This window comes from Vitis vinifera, chromosome 19, assembly GCF_030704535.1.
Source record: "Vitis vinifera cultivar Pinot Noir 40024 chromosome 19, ASM3070453v1".
Lineage (NCBI taxonomy): Eukaryota > Viridiplantae > Streptophyta > Magnoliopsida > Vitales > Vitaceae > Vitis > Vitis vinifera.
This window is the reverse complement of record NC_081823.1, coordinates 24,505,094-24,517,005: the sequence shown is the minus strand read 5'-3', so window position 1 is coordinate 24,517,005 and position 11,912 is coordinate 24,505,094. Positions and strand designations below refer to the sequence as shown.

The 11,912-nt window shown below is 26.3% G+C and overlaps 1 long non-coding RNA gene across 1 annotated transcript; it reads left to right on the top strand.

Annotated features, from left to right (window-relative positions):
- Positions 1 to 3,360: 3,360 nt before the first annotated feature.
- LOC132253481 (uncharacterized) lies at positions 3,361 to 9,484 on the top strand. Its single transcript, XR_009465333.1, has 3 exons — positions 3,361 to 3,538; positions 4,413 to 7,215; positions 9,154 to 9,484. It is a non-coding gene; the product is annotated as an uncharacterized LOC132253481 (long non-coding RNA).
- Positions 9,485 to 11,912: the final 2,428 nt, after the last annotated feature.

Here is an 11,912-nt window from a genome sequence, read left to right as displayed (position 1 = left end):
GACAAGTCAACACGCTGCAATTAAAGGTTCAGAAGGTAGTCAATATAAAATTGATGTACCATTTATGCTCCTGTACTTCATTCATTTTATTTTTATTTTTTTTTGAAGAATCGTGTTATCCAATTAAACTCAAAAATTAACATTTGATACATATATCATACATATTTAAGCCTAAGACTCAAATAAAATATGAAAATTAAGATGAAGGATATTGTCCTTAGTTAATCTCTAAAATACCCTTAATCCTTACATAGCACAAGTGAGTGTGAATTTTAATTTTTTTGTGTTTTTTTTCCTTTTTCTATTCCCTATTAAATATTACTCATTTCTAACTTTTTTTTTCTTTTTCTTCTAATCTATATTTCTATTTTATATCAAATAAAAAGTAATAATGTTTTTTTGTTTTTCATTTTTAAAGATATTGAATCTTTTTGCTCTTATTAGCAATGATAAAAATTTTGGGATTTTTCATCCAAATATTTTTTATCTTTTTTTATATTTATCTTTTAGTTTAATTTTTCATTTTTTTATTTTAAATTTATATTACCTTTTCATTTATATTTTTCTCTTATTTTTAATTATTTTTTATATTTTCTACATTAACCATATTTTAAAAAATTTTAAACTTGACTATTACTTCAATTTATTATATATATATAGATATATCCTTTTACCTTTTTAATTTTTAATATTTTTATTTTAAAATTTTTAAAAAGATAAATTTATTGAAAAAAAATAATTAAGATATGAAGTTCTAATATTATATTAATAATTTTTCTTATTTAGATAGACTAATGCAAAGTATTTTAATTCACAACAAGAAAATTGTCAATACAATTTTTTAGTAAAACTTTAGAAATTAAATTTCAAATAAAATATATTATATAAAATTTTATCTAAAAATTATTAAAAGTGGTATTTAATTTTTTTTTTATTGACTTTCAAACTTATCTAATTTTTTACTTCCGTAATAGAATATGTTTACAAAAAAAAATTGGTTTTTCATTTTTTAAATAAATGAGTATAAATATATTAGAAGAATTAAAGATAATCTTAGTAAAAAAAAATTGATAAATATGATTATAATTTTAAATATAGATTCATTTGGATAAAAATTTTTTAAAAAAATAGTGGAAAGAAAAAACATTGCTAAAACTACAAAAACAAAATATGCAATTACAAAAATTTGATGATGAAATTTAAAAATAAAATTCGAAACAATTCTTGAGTGAGAGAATTTGAGTGGGGAAAAAATCTTTGAGTGGAAAAAAATGGGAAAGTTTTTCAAAATCACTTGAAATCCTTAACAAAAAGTAGTCTTGTACACCCTTATACAATTAGTAAATTTCTCTTGTACAGTTAGTGTAATACCCTTATACAATAACTCAAATTTCATACATCATCTCATGAATATCTAATAATAGCTCGGTTAATCATGTGTTGCATTGGTTTGATTTTAAAAAAGAAGAAAAATTGTTGTATAATTTTATTTTACAATCATCATAAGTGAGGTACCTATTCAAATGACTATATACAAGTTAGATAAAGTGCATGAGATGAATGTATGCTTAACCAATGTGTGTAAAGAATGTCATTTATCCTCGGTTAGGGGAAATAAACAAACAACTTTTTCAGTATCACTTAAAATCCTTCACAAATAATAGTCTTGTACATCCTTGTACAGTTAGTATATTTGTCATGTACACTTAATATAAATATCTTGTACAGTGACTCAAATAAAACGTTATTTTATTTTACTTTCAATGCAAAATGTAATTAAAAATAAGACAAAGAAATTACTTAAAAACTATTATTTAAGCCAAGTTTATTTATTTATTTCCTTTTATTTTTGGAAATAAAGAAAAAAGAATAAAAAATTTTATTTAACCATAAGAAATATGAATATAAGATCAGTTGGAAAATACCAAATTTATTTATTTATTTCATTTTATTTTTGGAATTAAAGAAATAAAAAATAAAAAATTTATTTAACCATAAAAAATATTGATATAAGATATGTTAAAAAATAGAAATAACCTCAAATTTATTTACTTATTTCATTTTATTTATTTAAATTAGAAAGTAATTTATTTTAATAGATTAAAATGTGCAAAATTGATTTATTACTTTGTTAATTATGGATATATTAAAATTTTCTATTAGACAAAAAATAAATAAAGAAAATAAAGTTAAAAAGAGTAATAAATATATATAATTTAATTATTTAATTATTTTTCATGTAAAAGATAGTTCCACAAAAAACCCATAATTGATCAATTTCTTTGTTTAATTGTAAACATACTATATTTTTTATTATTATTAAAATAACTAATGGAAAAAAAATTGGATAATCAATTAATGAAATTTAATTCTTTTTATTATTTTCATATAAAAAATAGTGTTAAACAAGGTTTTCAATTTTTATTTTTAAAAATAGTTTTCATTTTTTAATTAAATGTTTTTTCAAAAAGAAAATATAAAAAATATAAATCGTATTACCATTTTTTTAGAAAGTATTTTTTAAAATAGTTTTTAAACATAATTTTTCTTTATTTATAATTTAAAATAGAAAATAATGCTGATTTTCAATTATTTATAAAAAAAATTAAAAACAATGAAAAATCCAAATTGTTAAAATAGAATTATTATGGTTGCATGAATAGTGACACAATAAAGACAAAAAAAGCTTATGTGAAAAGTCATTGGGTATTTTAGTCCATCACTATTTTATATCCTTAAAAGATAATATATAGAAATTTGAAAAATATATTGGTCTTTTAACATTTTATATCATTTCCATCAATTATGGAAGTTATATGGACCAAATATTAATTTTTGGGCCCATCTGGGCCCAAAACACAATTCTCCTTTTTTTTTTTCGTAACATTCAGTTACTTTTGGATCCGAAATTTGGAAAAATGCAAAGGTTAGGTTTGGTTCTTAGGGAAAATAAATAAATAAAGGTTTTCTCTTTGGTTTCACTATAAATTTAAAAAATATATATATATATAATTAAAAACTTATGCATTTTAAAATTATTTTGAAAGAAATTAAGTGAAATAAATTTGAAGAAACATATAAAAATAATTTATTAATTTTAAATTTATTTATTTTTATTTATTTTTTCTTTTATTTTATTTTTTCTCTTTATTTTTTTTCCCTCAAATTTTCCAAAAACCAAACATAAATTTTTATATGGGCTAACATTAATTGAATAATTTGTATTTGCAAAAACGGGTTAATGGATAGTCTATTCTATAATGAGCCCAATTAATTAGTGATCACATTTTAGATTGGGTTTTGCATCTTTTGAGTAGAAGCTCAGTTGAGTGGCCAGTGTAGGCTATGAGTCTCATTGAAGCCCATTATGGGAGGGCCCAATGAGAATCCAATTTGAGTTATGCTAAGTCCCCTCTCTAATCTAGATAAAAAGGGTTTATCTGTTTTCCCATTGAGCCACCATAGCTATTATCAAGATCATAGAGAGGAAGACTTGGCTACAACAATCAATCACGTTTTTTTATCATTGCTCAAACAGGTATGTTCTTTATAGTGATTTCCTATTGTTAGTATTCTTTAATCATGTATGAGTAATCTATGTGATTATGTAAATATTTTTACATGTGGTATCAAAGTCTGATTTACATGATTTAGGATCTACATTTGGAAATCAAAAATAAAATTTTTAGTTTCTCGTTTTATTTTCTTTTCAAAGCCAAATCTGTGATCCATGAATGTGCCTATTTTTTTTAGTTTCTTTTGATTGTGAAACTTTAGGGTTTTTGTTCCTCTTGTCACAAGCTTCAGATTGATATATCATATGTGCAATTTCGTTGTTTAAATTGGGAGTAATTAAATTTTTAAATTTTCGGAATTTTCTTGTTTAAAGATTCAAGAAAAATTTTATTTGATCAAATTATTGTGTTTTACTCAAATTAAACTCTTAGATTTTGTTGTTTACATATATTATAGTTGATATGTAGCATCAATTTCGGTTTTTTGACTCAATTTGGTGAAAATTGAAAATTTGAAAATATGGGTATGAACCCTAGAAAATTCATTTTATTTTATTTTTTAAAAAAAAAAATTGAGCAAGATTGAGAATTTTTTTTTTTTTTAATTAATTGTTGTAAAGAGACTTCTTATATTGTTAATGTAAAAATACATGTAAAATGAGGCTGAAATAGGTGTTAAAATAGAGTTTTTCAATCTTGGCTATGGAGATATGAAAAACCAAATTTTGTTAATCAATTATGGAGATCTTTAAGTTGTTTTTTTTTATGATTAAATGTCCTAGAATTGTTAGAAACAACCTAAAGTTTAAAAGCCCTCAAGATCCCGATAAAAAAAAAACATTTTTTTCAATTGTTTGTAATCCGAGTTGCAACCGGGTCATTTGACCCGTATTTCAGAATTTTGGACCCAATGCTGGAGGTTGAAGATGACCTCCAACACATGCCACACGTGCCACATGTGTCACACGTTCCCCACTCGCGAGTCAAGTGTGTAAGGTGCGTATAACCTCATCTGGTGTTCGTTTTGAGCTCCGTTTTTTCTTGTGCGCTCGTTTTTTTGTAATCTATTTTTCTAGATATATTATTTTATTTTTGGGGGGTCTAAAATATTTATTAAATAATTATTACTTATTTATGTCATTTGATTAGCTTAAAATTATTTTTTTGGTATAATTTTCTATTGAGAATTTACCAGAAATTATGTTAATATATATGGAATAGGAGTGTAGTACTCACTCTCTCTAGATTGAAACTTTTTCATGCATACTCTCCTACTTGGTCTAAATCACATAAACTAGTTAAATAATTAATTTAAAGTGTAATAAATAAATAAATAATTGTTGTTCAAATTCTTGCAACTATAATTGATCATATGCATATATATCGCTAATATGCACTATTGTTGTTGGGCAATTTTTTTTTTTAATTTACCCAATTTTGGAACGTTGCATGTGAATTGTTGAGGTTATTTTACCAAAGTGATTTAACCATCAAAATTTGCAAGTTTATGAGTTTCTATTTTGTTGATGGGGAAAATTTTAGATTAATTTGTACAATCGCCTGCCCAAAGGGGGTTATTGTGCAAATTAATTTAACAACATGAGGATATTGAATGAGATAAATAATTTGATAAATTTATTTGCCCAAAGGAAATAAATTTTAATGAATTATTTGTTGATCTTCATGCTTAAAGAATAGTTGTTTATTGTGGACTTTGCCCAAAGGGGAGTTTATGATAGTACAATTGATTCTTGTATTGTATTGCTTATGCTTATTTAAGTTTTTTTTACCTATTGCCCATAATTGATCTAGTTGAAAAATTTTGTCAATCAGTTTCCTTTGTTGTGAACAATAATGCTACAATTGAAATTCTAAGTGGGTCGAACTATAAGAGATGGAGATCAGACATAGAGTTTGTTTTAGGAATGATGGATATTGTGATTTATTGTGACAATAATGCAGTTGTGTTCTACTCTAAGAACAATAAGATTAGTACGGGTTCTAAGCATATGGAAATCAAGTACCTTACAGTCAAGGACTTAGTGAAGAAAGGAGATATTGTGATTGAGCACATAAGAACTGAGTCCATGCTAGCTGATCCTCTAACCAAAGGTTTAAAGCCCATAACGTTCAAGGAACATGTTGTGAATATGGGTGTCATTAAGTCTTTTGATTCTTTGGTTTAGTGGGAGCTTTTGTGATTTCCCTTATTTCAATTATTGTTTTATGCAAACATTGATCATTATTGTTCTGCAACTTGCAAAATTAAAATCTTTTTATTATGATCATCATAATTATGTATTATATTATAGTATGTCGTAATTGAATTACATACAATATGGTATCTTGAGATATTGAACCTTAAGAATTACAGTTGTATACTATTGGATGTCACAAATACCACTATTTTGAGATTTTGTGGTGCATTGTTGGTGACATATGACTTGTTAAAGTCAAGCAATTTCATATTGTTTAGAAATTGCAGCAATTTCATTTTGTTGAGAAATTGCAATTACAATTTCATTTTGCTGGTAAATTGTAATGAGGACTGATAAGAAACAATGCATATAGATGATGATCACATGTTGGCATTGATTTCTTACTACACTACTGGGTTTGCGATCCATGTCGATATGGTTATAAATATTCGTGACTATAAGGGGCATTATGTTTGTTGAGATTAACATATAGACCATTATAGTCCAATATTAAGAACATGTTGGACCGGATAAGTTTAACAAGATGCTATTTATAGACTATCATTTCTTTCAAAAAAAACAAAAAGGTGTGGCCACACAAAATAAACTTTTCTATATTTAACCCGAGAGTCTTATTTTCAAAATGAATTTAATGAATCCTCAAAAACAATTAATGTAGCCCAAGTGGGAGAATGTTGGAAAATTTTTATATGGGCTAACATTAATTGAATAATTTGTATTTGCAAAAACGGGTTAATGGATAGTCTATTCTATAATGAGCCCAATTAATTAGTGATCACATTTTAGATTGGGTTTTGCATCTTTTGAGTAGAAGCTCAGTTGAATGGCAAGTGTAGGCTATGGGTCTCATTGAAGCCCATTATGGGAGGGCCCAATGAGAATCCAATTTGAGTTATGCTAAGTCCCCTCTCTAATCTAGATAAAAAGGGTTTATCTGTTTTCCCATTGAGCCACCATAGCTATTATCAAGATCATAGAGAGGAAGACTTGGCTACAACAATCAATCACGTTTTTTTTATCATGACTCAAATAGGTATTTTCTTTATAGTGATTTCCTATTGTTAGTATCCTTTAATCATGTATGATTAATCTATGTGATTATGTAAATATTTTACATGGTAATGTTGGAAAATTTTTATATGGGCTAACATTAATTGAATAATTTGTATTTGCAAAAACGGGTTAATGGATAGTCTATTCTATAATGAGCCCAATTAACTAGTGATCACATTTTGGATTGGGTTTTGCATCTTTTGAGTAGAAGCTCAGTTGAGTGGCAAGTGTAGGCTATGGGTCTCATTGAAGCCCATTATGGGAGGACCCAATGAGAATCCAATTTGAGTTATGCTAAGTCCCCTCTCTAATCTAGATAAAAGGGTTTATCTGTTTTTCCATAGAGCCACCATAGCTGTTATCAAGATCATAGAGAGGAAGACTTGGCTACAACAATCAATCACATTTTTTTATCATTGCTCAAACAGGTATGTTCTTTATAGTGATTTCCTATTGTTAGTATCCTTTAATCATGTATGATTAATCTATGTGATTATGTAAATATTTTACATGTGGTATCAGAGTCTGATTTACATGATTTAGGATCTACATTTGGAAATCGAAAATAAAATTTTTAGTTTCTTATTTTATTTTCTTTTCGAAGCCAAATATGTGATCCATGAATGTGCATGTTTTTTTTTTAGTTTCTTTTGATTGTGAAACTTTAGGGTTTTTGTTCCTCTTGTCACAAACTTCAAATTGATATATCATATGTGCAATTTCGTTGTTTAAATTGGGAGTAACTAAATTTTTAAATTTTCGGAATTTTCTTGTTTAAAGATTCAAGAAAAATTTTATTTGATCAAATTATTGTGTTATACTCAAATTAAACTCTTAGATTTTGTTGTTTACATATATTATAGTTGATATGTAGCATTAATTTCGGTTTTTTGGCTCAATTTGGTGAAAATTGAAAATTTGAAAATATGGGTATGAACCCTAGAAAATTCGTTTTTTTTAAAAAAAAAAAAAAAATTGAGCAAGATTGAGAATTTTTTTTTTTTTTGTTTAATTAATTGTTGTAAAGAGACTTCTTATATTGTTAATGTAAAAATACATGTAAAATGAGACCGAAATAGGTGTTAAAATAGAGTTTTTGAATCTTAGCTATGGAGGTAAGAAAAACCGAATTTTGTTAATCAATTATGGAGATCTTTAAGTTGTTTTTTTTTTATGATTAAATGTCCTAAAATTGTTAGAAACAACCTAAAGTTTAAAAGCCCTCAAGATCCCGATCAAAAGAAACATTTTTTTCAATTGTTTGCAATCCAGGTTGCAACCGGCTCATTTGACCCGTATTGCAGAATTTTGGACCCAATGCTGGAGGTTGAAGATGACCTCCAGCACATGCCACACATGCCACATGTGCCACACGTTCCCCACTCGCAGGTCAAGTGTGTGAGGTGCGTATAACCTCATCCAGTGTCCATTTTGAGCTCCGTTTTTTCCTGTGCGCTCGTTTTTTTGTAATATATTTTTCTAGATATATTATTTTATTTTTGGGGGGTCAAAAATATTTATTAAATAATTATTACTTATTTATGTGATTTAATTAGCTTAAAATTATTTTTTGGTATAATTTTCTGTTGAGAATTTACCAGAAATTATGCTAATATATATGGAATAGGAGTGTAGTACTCACTCTCTCTAGATTGAAACTTTTTCATGCATACTCTCCTACTTGTTCTAAATCACATAAACTAGTTAATAATTAATTTAAAGTGTAATAAATAAATAAAAATTGTTGTTCAAATTCTTGCAACTATAATTGATCATATGCATATATATCGCAAATATGCACTATTGTTGTTGGGCAATTTTTTTTAATTTACCCAATTTTGGAACGTTGCCTGTGAATTGTTGAGGTTATTTTACCAAAGTGATTTAACCATCAAAATTTGCAAGTTTATGAGTTCCTATTTTGTTGATGGGGAAAATTTTAGATTAATTTGTACAATCGCCTGCCCAAAGGGGGTTATTGTGCAAATTAATTTAACAACATGAGGATATTTAATGAGATAAATAATTTGATAAATTTATTTGCCCAAAGGAAATAAATTTTAATGAATTATTTGTTGATCTTCATGCTTAGAGAATAGTTGTTTATTGTGGACTCTGCCCAAAGGGGAGTTTATGATAGTACAATTGATTCTTGTATTGTATTGCTTATGATTATTTAAGTTTTTTTTACCTATTGCCCATAATTGATCTAGTTGCAAAATTTTGTCAATCAGTTTCCTTTGCTGTGAACAACAATAATGCTACAATTGAAATTCTAAGTGGGTCGAACTATAAGAGATGGAGATTAGACATAGAGTTTGTTTTAGGAATGATGGATATTGTGATTTATTGTGACAATAATGCAGTTGTGTTCTACTCTAAGAACAATAAGATTAGTACGGGTTCTAAGCATATGGAAATCAAGTACCTTACAGTCAAGGACTTAGTGAAGAAAGGAGATATTGTGATTGAGCACATAAGAACTGAGTCCATGCTAGCTGATCCTCTAATCAAAGGTTTAAAGCCCATAACGTTCAAGGAACATGTTGTGAATATGGGTGTCATTAAGTCTTTTGATTCTTTGGTTTAGTGGGAGCTTTTGTGATTTCCCTTATTTCAATTATTGTTTTATGCAAACATTGATCATTATTGTTCTGCAACTTGCAAAATTAAAATCTTTTTATTATGATCATCATAATTAAGTATTATATTATAGCATGTCGTAATTGAATTACGTACAACATGGTATCTTGAGATATTGAACCTTAAGAATTACAGTTGTATACTATTGGATGTCACAAATACCACTATTTTGAGATTTTGTGGTGCATTGTTGGTGACATATGACTTGTTAAAGTCAAGCAATTTCATATTGTTTAGAAATTGCAACAATTTCATTTTGTTGAGAAATTGTAATTACAATTTCATTTTGTTGGTAAATTGTAATGAGGACTGATAAGAAACAATGCATATAGATGATGATCACATGTTGGCATTGATTTCTTACTACACTACTGAGTTTACGATCCATGTCGATATGGTTATAAATATTCGTGACTATAAGGGGCATTATGTTTGTTGAGATTAACATATAGACCATTATAGTCTAATATTAAGACTATGTTGGACCAGAAAAGTTTAACAAGATGCTACTTATAGACTATCATTTCTTTCAAAAAAAAAAAAGGTGTGGCCACACAAAATAAACTTTTTTGTACTTAACCCGAGAGTCTTATTTTCAAAATGAATTTAATGAATCCTCAAAAACAATTAATGTAGCCCAAGTGGGAGAATGTTGGAAATTTTTTATATGGGCTAACATTAATTGAATAATTTGTATTTGCAAAAACGGGTTAATGGATAGTATATTCTATAATGTGCCCAATTAACTAGTGATCACATTTTGGATTGGGTTTTGCATCTTTTGAGTAGAAGCTCAGTTGAGTGGCAAGTGTAGGCTATGGGTCTCATTGAAGCCCATTATGGGAGGGCCCAATGAGAATCCAATTTGAGTTATGCTAAGTCCCCTCTCTAATCTAGATAAAAAGGGTTTATTTGTTTTCCCATAGAGCCACCATAGCTATTATCAAGATCATAGAGAGGAAGACTTGGTTACAACAATCAATCACGTTTTTTTTATCATGGCTCAAACAGGTATGTTCTTTATAGTGATTTCCTATTGTTAGTATCCTTTAATCATGTATGATTAATCTATGTGATTATGTAAATATTTTTACATGTAAAAGAAAGGGGAACAAATTTATTATTTTTAAATACTATGGAAAAAGACAAGGGAAAACAACATTAACAAAAAAAGAAGGAAAATACTAAGGATGTGTTTGGTTCTCCGTAAGTTTAATAGAAAATGTGAAGAAAAAAATGAATAAAAATTAAAGATAGTTTTTAATTTAATAAATTATTTTGTAGGTTCTTTAAACTCATTTTATTTATTTTAACTTTTCAACATAAAAAATAAATAATTTAAAAATACCAAAAATTTTAACTAATTTTAATTATATCCGATATCTTCAATATGAAAACCAAACATTAGAGAATAATATTTTTTTTTATATTTTTTATTGTCATTTTCCAATAATCAAATATAACCAAAGAGATTTGAGGAAAGTTTGGGAATCGAAACTACATTGCAAAATAATAAGACAATTTAATTTTCTTTTTCTTATTTATTCCATACACATAATTTTCATGTCATAACCCTTATAGTGGTAAAAAGATTTGTAGCACATTAAGGATGAAAAGTTATGAAATATAAGAGTAATATTTTAAAAATGAAAAACCAAAAATTAAATTGGTTATGTTATTTTTATTACTTAAATGTTAATTAAAAAAATATTAATTTTTAGTTTTTTTTTTTTCAAATTTAAAAGATGAATTTAGTTGTAAGGGTGCATTCATCTTGTGTATTACATACATGGATAATATTTTCGTAAAATATGTACGGGAAGCCAAGATAAATAAATATAATTATTAATTAATTTATAAAATAAAGCACAATCATGTAAAAATCAGAACAAAAAAAAAAAAAAGAATTAGAAGATTTTATTATTTAAATGAGGTTAGTGATCTATCCAACATTTTATAGTATTATAGAGTATGTAAAGTCTCCAAATTAATGAGGTAACATGTTCACTTTAAACTATTCAAAGTCCTATGTGGCCTCGTAGAAAAATATGGACATTTATTATTCATTAGATGAAGAACTTAAATTAATGGGTGAAGATTTCAAATCTATTAAAATGTGGACATTTATTATTGCTCATGATCAGGTCAAATGTGTACTGATATGAAAAAAAAATAAAAAAATGTGAATTATTATTATGGATACAACATGATTAGGGTTGTTGAAGGGGTGTGGCTCCATTGATTTATATTCCAACTTTATATAAAATGTATACTATCTTTAGCGGTTTTTTCATTTTATTTTTCTCTAAGTTCTCTCTCTCTCATTCTTTTCCTTTTTGTTCCTCCTGGGTGTTTGGTTGATTAGAAAAGGTCCATATTTTATGGGATATTTCTAAAAAAGAACAAACACATGGAAGATATATAGAAACTAAGAAAAATTATTTTATGTATTTGATTTATAATAGAAAAATCAAATCAAAAT